Consider the following 12,477-nt stretch of genomic DNA (forward strand, 5'->3'; position numbering starts at 1 on the left):
TCCACAGCCAGGGTAAACAACCTCTCAGAATCCGCCCAGTCAAGCCATGAAAGAATTTATATGTTCTTCCTTCGTAGCGTCTGCTGAATTCATTTCACCACAGAAAACTATGTTTAGCTGGATGGACAACCAGCAGGAAAAACAATGCAGCCAAAGATTTATTCTCCAACCACATTCCCTGAGGCACGCGGCCATACAAAGGGACAAAAGCAGCACACAAGAGAAAAGGCGATTTGAATCCCGTTCGTAGTGTCGAATTTCCTCAATTTGACCGAACGCCATATGAAGCAACAATTTGAATCAGATATTGCATTTAATTTCAGTCGCAAAATGTTAAGCAATCACACACTGCAAACCGCACGCAAAAAGAAAATCACAAGGCCCGTGCGAGGCACTAAACTGCATTCAAATACAGCAACCAAATCAGTTAGCGTCAAAGATTTTGTCATTAAAAATTCATACCTCTAGCATTTGGCTGAAAACAAGAGATTGCAGGGGCTGCTCGCTTCTCGGCCGCGGCGCTAGCGACAGCAACAAGTCATCCGGTCACAGCTGAGTCCTCCAACTTCCTGGAACTGCATGTGACAGAGCAGTTCAATCCTCAGGCCCTGATTGGACACATTCAATGGGGGTGTTCTCGCGCCACTCTATGTGATTGGTTGGTTGTTGTCATGTGATCAGGGTGCAGGGCGATGCAAGGAAGCTGCAGTTCTCTGGCAATTGTAATAGTTGCAAGCTTTCCATTCTAATCCATGTCTGTGTAAATCTGAGGAAAGTGTAGAAAAGGGTTTTCAGAATGGATTATCCACTGTGGCCGATTTTCCTGCTGGATTTTAATGCAAGAACGCTGCACTTGGAGTATTGGTATAAGGGATGTAGAATATCCATGCTGCCTGGCAGAAGACTGATCGATGAAGCGATTGTTCCCATTGGAAACAGGAAGGCAGCAGCAGTATGCTCACCACTGTTCATTTCACGGAATCAAAGACTCCATTTTTAAACAATAGATGAGTTTGCAAAAATTAAAAGTTACTCACGTCTCTGGGTGGGCTCGAACCACCAACCTTTCAGTTAACAGCCGAACGCGCTGGCCCATTGCGCCACAGAGACAGACACGAAAATGTTTGCAATTGGAATTATTCCACATGAACCCATGTGATTATGTGCCAGAGTGTTCACAGCAGAGGCACCGATTTCGAAGCAAATGAGAAGCTGCGTGGGTCCAAACCACTGTCAGGGTAGTCGTGGCCGAGTGGTTAAGGCGATGGACTGGAAATCCATTGGGGTTTCCCCGCGAAGGTTTGAATCCTGCCGACTACAGCACCGAGGACGTCGTCCCAAATGATCGCTTTTTACTTAATTTGAACTGCTGCCTTTCGGTTCCTCTGCCGAGATTCAAAGCTACAATCAAACAAAGTTTCAAGCAGAAAGTATAACAAGCACTTCACCCCATTATGACATTACCAGAGGCCTAAGCCAAAGGAGAATACTACGTTATTTAACGCTCTTGAAACCGTCAAAGCAATTTTAACCGTCGAAAATATTTTATTTTGCAACCCATTGAAGAAAACGCACGTCTTCCGCGCAGCCATCTTCCAGTTGATGCTGCTTCCTACTGCGATGCTTATTGAATGAACTAAGGCAGACGAGCCACAGTTCTCAACACCGCCGGCCTAAATCGGTGCATTAGATCATAAGAAATAGGAGCAGGATTTGGCCATGCGGCCCTCGATCATGCTCCGCCATTCAATAAGATCATGGCTGATCCTCTACCTCAACTGAAAATTACCGACTTAGCCCCATATACCTTGATTTCCGTAATGTACATATCCATCTCAGTTAGGAATGTACTCAACGACTGAACCATCACAGCCCTCTGCGTTAGAAAACTCCAAAGATACACAACCCTTACAATGAAGCAATTTCTCCTCATCTCAATCTTAAATGGCCGGCCCCTTATTCTGAAAGTTTGACCCCTAGTTCGGGCTCCACATCCAGGGTAAACAACCTCTCAGAATCCGCCCAGTCAAGCCATGAAAGAATTTATATGTTCTTCCTTCGTAGCGTCTGCTGAATTGATTTCACCACAGAAAACTATGTTTAGCTGGATGGACAACCAGCAGGAAAAACAATGCAGCCAAAGATTTATTCTCCAACCACATTCCCTGAGGCACGCGGCCATACAAAGGGACAAAAGCAGCACACAAGAGAAAAGGCGATTTGAATCCCGTTCGTAGTGTCGAATTTGCTCAATTTGACCGAACGCCATATGAAGCAACAATTTGAATCAGATATTGCATTTAATTTCAGTCGCAAAATGTTAAGCGATCACACACTGCAAACCGTACGCAAAAAGAAAATCACAAGGCCCGTGCGAGGCACTAAACCGCATTCAAATACAGCAACCAAATCAGTTAGCGTTAAAGATTTTGTCATTAGAAATTCATACCTCTAACATTTGGCTGAAAACAAGAGATTGCAGGGGCTGCTCGCTTCTCGACCGCGGCGCGAGCGACAGCAACAAGTCATCCGCTCACAGCTGAGTCCTCCAACTTCCTGGAACTGCATGTGACAGAGCAGTTCAATCCTCAGGCCCTGATTAGACACATTCAATGGGGGTGTTCTCGCGCCGCTCTATGTGATTGGTTGGTTGTTGTCATGTGATCAGGGTGCAGAGCGATGCAAGGAAGCTGCAGTTCTCTGGCAATTGTAATAGTTGCAAGCTTTCCATTCTAATCCATGTATGTGTAAACCTGAGGAAAGTGTAGAAAAGGGTTTTCAGAATGGATTATCCACTGTGGCCGATTTTCCTGCTGGATTTTAATGCAAGAACGCTGCACTTGGAGTATTGGTATAAGGGATGTAGAATATCCATGCTGCCTGGCAGAAGTCTGATCGATGAAGCGATTGTTCCCATTGGAAACAGGAAGGCAGCAGCAGTATGCTCAGCACTGTTCATTTCACGGAATCAAAGACTCCATTTTTAAACAATAGATGAGTTTGCAAAAATTAAAAGTTACTCACGTCTCTGGGTGGGCTCGAACCACCAACCTTTCAGTTAACAGCCGAATGCGCTGGCCCATTGCGCCACAGAGACAGACACAAAAATGTTTGCAATTGGAATTATTCCACATGAACCCATGTGATTATGTGCCAGAGTGTTCACAGCAGAGGCACCGATTTCGAAGCAAATGAGAAGCTGCGTGGGTCCAAACCACTGTCAGGGTAGTCGTGGCCGAGTGGTTAAGGCGATGGACTAGAAATCCATTGGGGTTTCACCGCGCAGGTTCGAATCCTGCCGACTACGGCACCGAGGACGTCGTCCCAAATGATCGCTTTTTACTTAATTTGAACTGCTGCCTTTCGGTTCCTCTGCCGAGATTCAAAGCGACAATCAAACAAAGTTTCAAGCAGAAAGTATAACAAGCACTTCACCCCATTATGACATTACGAGAGGCCAAATCCAAAGGAGAATACTACGTTATTTAACGCTCTTGGAACCGTCAAAGCAATTTTAACCGTCGGAAATATTTTATTTTGCAACCCATTGAAGAAAATGCACGTCTTCCGCGCAGCCATCTTCCAGTTGATGCTGCTTCCTACTGCGATGCTTATTTAATGAACTAAGGCAGACGAGCCACAGTTCTCAACACCGCCGGCCTAAATCGCTACATTAGATCATAAGAAATAGGAGCAGGATTTGGCCATGCGGCCCTCGATCATGCTCCGCCATTCAATAAGATCATGGCTGATCCTCTACCTCAACTGAAAGTTACCGACCTTGCCCCATATACCTTGATTTCCGTAATGTACATATCCATCTCAGTTAGGAATGTACTCAACGACTGAACCACCACAGCCCTCTGCGTTAGAAAACTCCAAAGATACACAACCCTTACAATGAAGCAATTTCTCCTCATCTCAATCTTAAATGGCCGGCCCCTTATTCTGAAACTTTGACCCCTAGTTCGGGCTCCACAGCCAGGGTAAACAACCTCTCAGAATCCGCCCAGTCAAGACATGAAAGAATTTATATGTTCTTCCTTCGTAGCGTCTGCTGAATTCATTTCACCACAGAAAACGATGTTTAGCTGGATGGACAACCAGCAGGAAAAACAATGCAGCCAAAGATTTATTCTCCAACCACATTCCCTGAGGCACGCGGCCATACAAAGGGACAAAAGTAGCACACAAGAGAAAAGGCGATTTGAATCCCGTTCGTAGTGTCGAATTTCCTCAATTTGAACGAACGCCATATGAAGCAACAATTTGAATCAGATATTGCATTTAATTTCAGTCGCAAAATGTTAAGCGATCACACACTGCAAACCGCACGCAAAAAGAAAATCACAAGGCCCGTGCGAGGCACTAAACCGCATTCAAATACAGCAACCAAATCAGTTAGCGTCAAAGATTTTGTCATTAGAAATTCATACCTCTAGCATTTGGCTGAAAACAAGAGATTGCAGGGGCTGCTCGCTTCTCGGCCGCGGCGCTAGCGACAGCAACAAGTCATCCGGTCACAGCTGAGTCCTCCAACTTACTGGAACTGCATGTGACAGAGCAGTTCAATCCTCAGGCCCTGATTGGACACATTCAATGGGGGTGTTCTCGCGCCGCTCTATGTGATTGGTTGGTTGTTGTCATGTGATCAGGGTGCAGGGCGATGCAAGGAAGCTGCAGTTCTCTGGCAATTGTAATAGTTGCAAGCTTTCCATTCTAATCCATGTATGTGTAAACCTGAGGAAAGTGTATAAAAGGGTTTTCAGAATGGATTATCCACTGTGGCCGATTTTCCTGCTGGATTTTAATGCAAGAACGCTGCACTTGGAGTATTGGTATAAGGGATGTAGAATATCCATGTTGCCTGGCAGAAGACTGATCGATGAAGCGATTGTTCCCATTGGAAACAGGAAGGCAGCAGCAGTATGCTCACCACTGTTCATTTCACGGAATCAAAGACTCCATTTTTAAACAATAGATGAGTTTGCAAAAATTAAAAGTTACTCACGTCTCTGGATGGGCTCGAACCACCAACCTTTCAGTTAACAGCCAAACGTGCTGGCCAATTGCGCCACAGAGACAGACACGAAAATGTTTGCAATTGCAATTATTCCACATGAACCCATGTGATTATGTGCCAGAGTGTTCACAGCAGAGGCACCGATTTCGAAGCAAATGAGAAGCTGCGTGGGGCCAAACCACTGTCAGGGTAGTCGTGGCCGAGTGGCTAAGGTCGATGGACTAGAAATCCATTGGGGTTTCCCCGCGCAGGTTCGAATCCTGCCGACTACGGCACCGAGGACGTCATCCCAAATGATCGCTTTTTACTTAATTTGAACTGCTGCCTTTCGGTTCCTCTGCCTAGATTCAAAGCTGCAATCAAACAAAGTTTCAAGCAGAAAGTATAACAAGCACTTCACCCCATTATGACATTACGAGAGGCCTAAGCCAAAGGAGAATACTACGTTATTTAACGCTCTTGAAACCGTCAAAGCAATTTTAACCGTCGAAAATATTTTATTTTGCAACCCATTGAAGAAAATGCACGTCTTCCGCGCAGCCATCTTCCAGTTGATGCTGCTTCCTACTGCGATGCTTTTTTAATGAACTAAGGCAGACGAGCCACAGTTCTCAACACCGCCGGCCTAAATCGCTGCATTAGATCATAAGAAATAGGAGCAGGATTTGGCCATGCGTCCCTCGATCATGCTCCGCCATTCAATAAGATCATGGCTGATCCTCTACCTCAACTGAAAGTTACCGACCTTGCCCCATATACCTTGATTTCCGTAATGTACATATCCATCTCAGTTAGGAATGTACTCAACGACTGAACCACCACAGCCCTCTGCGTTAGAAAACTCCAAAGATACACAACCCTTACAATGAAGCAATTTCTCCTCATCTCAATCTTAAATGGCCGGCCCCTTATTCTGAAACTTTGACCCCTAGTTCGGGCTCCACAGCCAGGGTAAACAACCTCTCAGAATCCGCCCAGTCAAGCCATGAAAGAATTTATGTGTTCTTCCTTCGTAGCGTCTGCTGAATTCATTTCACCACAGAAAACTATGTTTAGCTGGATGGACAACCAGCAGGAAAAACAATGCAGCCAAAGATTTATTCTCCAACCACATTCCCTGAGGCACGCGGCCATACAAAGGGACAAAAGCAGCACACAAGAGAAAAGGCGATTTGAATCCCGTTCGTAATGTCGAATTTCCTCAATTTGACCGAACGCCATATGAAGCAACAATTTGAATCAGATATTGCATTTAATTTCAGTCGCAAAATGTTAAGCGATCACACACTGCAAACCGCACGCAAAAAGAAAATCACAAGGCCCGTGCGAGGCACTAAACCGCATTCAAATACAGCAACCAAATCAGTTAGCGTCAAAGATTTTGTCATTAGAAATTCATACCTCTAGCATTTGGCTGAAAACAAGAGATTGCAGGGGCTGCTCGCTTCTCGGCCGCGGCGCTAGCGACAGCAACAAGTCATCCGGTCACAGCTGAGTCCTCCAACTTCCTGGAACTGCATGTGACAGAGCAGTTCAATCCTCAGGCCCTGATTGGACACATTCAATGGGGGTGTTCTCGCGCCGCTCTATGTGATTGGTTGGTTGTTGTCATGTGATCAGGGTGCAGGGCGATGCAAGGAAGCTGCAGTTCTCTGGCAATTGTAATAGTTGCAAGCTTTCCATTCTAATCCATGTCTGTGTAAACCTGAGGAAAGTGTAGAAAAGGGTTTTCCGAATGGATTATCCACTGTGGCCGATTTTCCTGCTGGATTTTAATGCAAGAACGCTGCACTTGGAGTATTGGTATAAGGGATGTAGAATATCCATGCTGCCTGGCAGAAGACTGATCGATGAAGCGATTGTTCCCATTGGAAACAGGAAGGCAGCAGCAGTAAGCTCACCACTGTTCATTTCACGGAATCAAAGACTCCATTTTTAAACAATAGATGAGTTTGCAAAAATTAAAAGTTACTCACATCTCTGGGTGGGCTCGAACCACCAACCTTTCAATTAACAGCCGAACGTGCTGGCCCATTGCGCCACAGAGACAGACATGAAAATGTTTGCAATTGGAATTATTCCACATGAACCCATGTGATTATGTGCCAGAGTGTTCACAGCAGAGGCACCGATTTCGAAGCAAATGAGAAGCTGCGTGGGTCCAAACCACTGTCAGGGTAGTCGTGGCCGAGTGGTTAAGGCGATGGACTAGAAATCCATTGGGGTTTCCCCGCGCAGGTTCGAATCCTGCCGACTATGGCACCGAGGACGTCGTCCCAAATGATCGCTTTTTACTTAATTTGAACTGCTGCCTTTCGGTTCCTCTGCCGAGATTCAAAGCTGCAATCAAACAAAGTTTCAAGCAGAAAGTGTAACAAGCACTTCACCCCATTATGATATTGCGAGAGGCCTAAGCCAAAGGAGAATACTACGTTATTTAACGCTCTTGAAACCGTCAAACAATTTTACCCGCGAAAATATTTTATTTTGCAACCCATTGAAGAAAATGCACGTCTTCCGCGCAGCCATCTTCCAGTTGATGCTGCTTCCTACTGCGATGCTTATTTAATGAACTAAGGCAGACGAGCCACAGTTCTCAACACCGCCGGCCTAAATCGGTGCATTAGATCATAAGAAATAGGAGCAGGATTTGGCCATGCGGCCCTCGATCATGCTCCGCCATTCAATAAGATCATGGCTGATCCTCTACCTCAACTGAAAATTACCGACCTAGCCCCATATACCTTGATTTCCGTAATGTACATATCCATCTCAGTTAGGAATGTACTCAACGACTGAACCATCACAGCCCTCTGCGTTAGAAAACTCCAAAGATACACAACCCTTACAATGAAGCAATTTCTCCTCATCTCAATCTTAAATGACCGGCCCCTTATTCTGAAAGTTTGACCCCTAGTTCGGGCTCCACATCCAGGGTAAACAACCTCTCAGAATCCGCCCAGTCAAGCCATGAAAGAATTTATATGTTCTTCCTTCGTAGCGTCTGCTGAATTGAATTCACCACAGAAAACTATGTTTAGCTGGATGGACAACCAGCAGGAAAAACAATGCAGCCAAAGGTTTATTCTCCAACCACATTCCCTGAGGCACGCGGCCATACAAAGGGACAAAAGCAGCACACAAGAGAAAAGGCGATTTGAATGCCGTTCATAGTGTCGAATTTCCTCAATTTGACCGAACGCCATATGAAGCAACAATTTGAATCAGATATTGCATTTAATTTCAGTCGCAAAATGTTAAGCGATCAGACACTGCAAGCCGCACGCAAAAAGAAAATCACAAGGCCCGTGCGAGGCACTAAACCGCATTCAAATACAGCAACCAAATCAGTTAGCGTCAAAGATTTTGTCATTAGAAATTCATACCTCTAGCATTTGGCTGAAAACAAGAGATTGCAGGGGCTGCTCGCTTCTCGGCCGCGGCGCTAGCGTCAGCAACAAGTCATCCGGTCACAGCTGAGTCCTCCAACTTACTGGAACTGCATGTGACAGAGCAGTTCAATCCTCAGGCCCTGATTGGACACATTCAATGGGGGTGTTCTCGCGCCGCTCTATGTGATTGGTTGGTTGTTGTCATGTGATCAGGGTGCAGGGCGATGCAAGGAAGCTGCAGTTCTCTGGCAATTGTAATAGTTGCAAGCTTTCCATTCTAATCCATGTATGTGTAAACCTGAGGAAAGTGTAGAAAAGGGTTTTCAGAATGGATTATCCACTGTGGCCGATTTTCCTGCTGGATTTTAATGCAAGAACGCTGCACTTGGAGTATTGGTATAAGGGATGTAGAATATCCATGCTGCCTGGCAGAAGACTGATCGATGAAGCGATTGTTCCCATTGGAAACAGGAAGGCAGCAGCAGTATGCTCACCACTGTTCATTTCACGGAATCAAAGACTCCATTTTTAAACAATAGATGAGTTTGCAAAAATTAAAAGTTACTCACGTCTCTGGGTGGGCTCGAACCACCAACCTTTCAGTTAACAGCCGAACGCGCTGGCCCATTGCGCCACAGAGACAGACACGAAAATGTTTGCAATTGGAATTATTCCACATGAACCCATGTGATTATGTGCCAGAGTGTTCACAGCAGAGGCACCGATTTCGAAGCAAATGAGAAGCTGCGTGGGTCCAAACCACTGTCAGGGTAGTCGTGGCCGAGTGGTTAAGGCGATGGACTAGAAATCCATTGGGGTTTTCTCGCGCAGGTTCGAATCCTGCCGACTACGGCACCGAGGACGTCGTCCCAAATGATTGCTTTTTACTTAATTTGAACTGCTGCCTTTCGGTTCCTCTGCCGAGATTCAAAGCTACAATCAAACAAAGTTTCAAGCAGAAAGTATAACAAGCACTTCACCCCATTATGACATTACGAGAGGCCTAAGCCAAAGGAGAATACTACGTTATTTAACGCTCTTGAAACCGTCAAAGCAATTTTAACCGTCGAAAATATTTTATTTTGCAACCCATTGAAGAAAACGCACGTCTTCCGCGCAGCCATCTTCCAGTTGATGCTGCTTCCTACTGCGATGCTTATTTAATGAACTAAGGCAGACGAGCCACAGTTCTCAACACCGCCGGCCTAAATCGGTGCATTAGATCATAAGAAATAGGAGCAGGATTTGGCCATGCGGCCCTCGATCATGATTTGGCCATGCGGCCCTCGATCATGCTCCGCCATTCAATAAGATCATGGCTGATCCTCTACCTCAACTGAAAATTACCGACCTAGCCCCATATACCTTGATTTCCGTAATGTACATATCCATCTCAGTTAGGAATGTACTCAACGACTGAACCACCACATCCCTCTGCGTTAGAAAACTCCAAAGATACACAACCCTTACAATGAAGCAATTTCTCCTCATCTCAATCTTAAATGGCCGGCCCCTTATTCTGAAAGTTTGACCCCTAGTTCGGGCTCCACATCCAGGGTAAACAACATTTCAGAATCCGCCCAGTCAAGCCATGAAAGAATTTATATGTTCTTCCTTCGTAGCGTCTGCTGAATTGATTTCACCACAGAAAACTATGTTTAGCTGGATGGACAACCAGCAGGAAAACCAATGCAGCCAAAGGTTTATTCTCCAACCACATTCCCTGAGGCACGTGGCCATACAAAGGGACAAAAGCAGCACACAAGAGAAAAGGCGATTTGAATGCCGTTCGTAGTGTCGAATTTCCTCAATTTGACCGAACGCCATATGAAGCAACAATTTGAATCAGATATTGCATTTAATTTCAGTCGCAAATTGTAAAGCGATCACACACTGCAAACCGTACGCAAAAAGAAAATCACAAGGCCCGTGCGAGCCACTAAACCGCATTCAAATACAGCTACCAAATCAGTTAGCGTCAAAGATTTTGTCATTAGAAATTCATACATCTAGCATTTGGCTGAAAACAAGAGATTGCAGGGGCTGCTCGCTTCCCGGCCGCGGCGCTAGCGACAGCAACAAGTCATCCGCTCACAGCTGAGTCCTCCAACGTACTGGAACTGCATGTGACAGAGCAGTTCAATCCTCAGGCCCTGATTGGACACATTCAATGGGGGTGTTCTCGCGCCGCTCTATGTGATTGGTTGGTTGTTGTCATGTGATCAGGGTGCAGAGCGATGCAAGGAAGCTGCAGTTCTCTGGCAATTGTAATAGTTGCAAGCTTTCCATTCTAATCCATGTATGTGTAAACCTGAGGAAAGTGTAGAAAAGGGTTTTCAGAATGGATTATCCACTGTGGCCGATTTTCCTGCTGGATTTTAATGCAAGAACGCTGCACTTGGAGTATTGGTATAAGGGATGTAGAATATCCATGCTGCCTGGCAGAAGACTGATCGATGAAGCGATTGTCCCCATTGGAAACAGGAAGGCAGCAGCAGTATGCTCACCACTGTTCATTTCACGGAATCAAAGACTCCATTTTTAAACAATAGATGAGTTAGCAAAAATTAAAAGTTACTCACGTCTCTGGGTGGGCTCGAACCACCAACCTTTCAGTTAACAGCCGAACGCGCTGGCCCATTGCGCCACAGAGACAGACACGAAAATGTTTGCAATTGGAATTATTCCACATGAACCCATGTGATTATGTGCCAGAGTGTTCACAGCAGAGGCACCGATTTCGAAGCAAATGAGAAGCTGCGTGGGTGCAAACTACTGTCAGGGTAGTCGTGCCCGAGTGGTTAAGGCGATGGATTAGAAATCCATTGGGGTTTCCCCGCGCAGGTTCGAATCCTGCCGACTACGGCACCGAGGACGTCGTCCCAAATGATCGCTTTTTACTTAATTTGAACTGCTGCCTTTCGGTTCCTCTGCCGAGATTCAAAGCGACAATCAAACAAAGTTTCAAGCAGAAAGTATAACAAGCACTTCACCCCATTATGACATTACGAGAGGCCTAAGCCAAAGGAGAATACTACGTTATTTAACGCTCTTGGAACCGTCAAAGCAATTTTAACCGTCGAAAATATTTTATTTTGCAACCCATTGAAGAAAATGCACGTCTTCCGCGCAGCCATCTTCCAGTTGATGCTGCTTCCTACTGCGATGCTTATTTAATGAACTAAGGCAGACGAGCCACAGTTCTCAACACCGCCGGCCTAAATCGCTACATTAGATCATAAGAAATAGGAGCAGGATTTGGCCATGCGGCCCTCGATCATGCTCCGCCATTCAATAAGATCATGGCTGATCCTCTACCTCAACTGAAAGTTACCGACCTTGCCCCATATACCTTGATTTCCGTAATGTACATATCCATCTCAGTTAGAAACTGAACCACCACAGCCCTCTGCGTTAGAAAACTCCAAAGATACACAACCCTTACAATGAAGCAATTTCTCCTCATCTCAATCTTAAATGGCCGGCCCCTTATTCTGAAACTTTGACCCCTAGTTCGGGCTCCACAGCCAGGGTAAACAACCTCTCAGAATCCGCCCAGTCAAGCCATGAAAGAATTTATATGTTCTTCCTTCGTAGCGTCTGCTGAATTCATTTCACCACAGAAAACTATGTTTAGCTGGATGTACAACCAGCAGGAAAAACAATGCAGCCAAAGATTTATTCTCCAACCACATTCCCTGAGGCACGCGGCCATACAAAGGGACAAAAGCAGCACACAAGAGAAAAGGCGATTTGAATCCCGTTCGTAGTGTCGAATTTCCTCAATTTGACCGAACGCCATATGAAGCAACAATTTGAATCAGATATTGCATTTAATTTCAGTCGCAAAATGTTAAGCGATCACACACTGCAAACCGCACGCAAAAAGAAAATCACAAGGCCCGTGCGAGGCACTAAACCGCATTCAAATACAGCAACCAAATCAGTTAGCGTCAAAGATTTTGTCATTAGAAATTCATACCTCTAGCATTTGGCTGAAAACAAGAGATTGCAGGGGCTGCTCGCTTCTCGGCCGCGGCGCTAGCGACAGCAACAAGTCAT

General features: G+C 45.5%; 8 non-coding genes across 8 annotated transcripts; 4 read left to right on the forward strand and 4 right to left on the reverse strand.

The window, feature by feature from the left end:
* Positions 1-1,036: 1,036 nt before the first annotated feature.
* trnan-guu (transfer RNA asparagine (anticodon GUU)) lies at positions 1,037-1,110 on the reverse strand. The gene has a single exon. It is a non-coding gene; the product is annotated as a tRNA-Asn (tRNA).
* A 128-nt stretch (positions 1,111-1,238) lies between these two features.
* Positions 1,239-1,320, forward strand: trnas-gga (transfer RNA serine (anticodon GGA)). The gene has a single exon. It is a non-coding gene; the product is annotated as a tRNA-Ser (tRNA).
* A 1,703-nt stretch (positions 1,321-3,023) lies between these two features.
* Positions 3,024-3,097, reverse strand: trnan-guu (transfer RNA asparagine (anticodon GUU)). The gene has a single exon. It is a non-coding gene; the product is annotated as a tRNA-Asn (tRNA).
* Positions 3,098-3,225: 128 nt separating this feature from the next.
* trnas-aga (transfer RNA serine (anticodon AGA)) lies at positions 3,226-3,307 on the forward strand. Its single transcript has one exon. It is a non-coding gene; the product is annotated as a tRNA-Ser (tRNA).
* A 3,893-nt stretch (positions 3,308-7,200) lies between these two features.
* trnas-aga (transfer RNA serine (anticodon AGA)) lies at positions 7,201-7,282 on the forward strand. Its single transcript has one exon. It is a non-coding gene; the product is annotated as a tRNA-Ser (tRNA).
* A 1,701-nt stretch (positions 7,283-8,983) lies between these two features.
* Positions 8,984-9,057, reverse strand: trnan-guu (transfer RNA asparagine (anticodon GUU)). The gene has a single exon. It is a non-coding gene; the product is annotated as a tRNA-Asn (tRNA).
* Positions 9,058-9,185: 128 nt separating this feature from the next.
* trnas-aga (transfer RNA serine (anticodon AGA)) lies at positions 9,186-9,267 on the forward strand. Its single transcript has one exon. It is a non-coding gene; the product is annotated as a tRNA-Ser (tRNA).
* A 1,729-nt stretch (positions 9,268-10,996) lies between these two features.
* On the reverse strand, positions 10,997-11,070 carry trnan-guu (transfer RNA asparagine (anticodon GUU)). Its single transcript has one exon. It is a non-coding gene; the product is annotated as a tRNA-Asn (tRNA).
* Between the last annotated feature and the right edge of the window lie 1,407 nt (positions 11,071-12,477).

Source organism: Somniosus microcephalus, unplaced genomic scaffold (genome assembly GCF_052327205.1).
Source record: "Somniosus microcephalus isolate GS21.2 unplaced genomic scaffold, FLI_Smic_1.0 unresolved_chr9, whole genome shotgun sequence".
In the NCBI taxonomy this organism is placed as follows: Eukaryota; Metazoa; Chordata; class Chondrichthyes; order Squaliformes; family Somniosidae; genus Somniosus; species Somniosus microcephalus.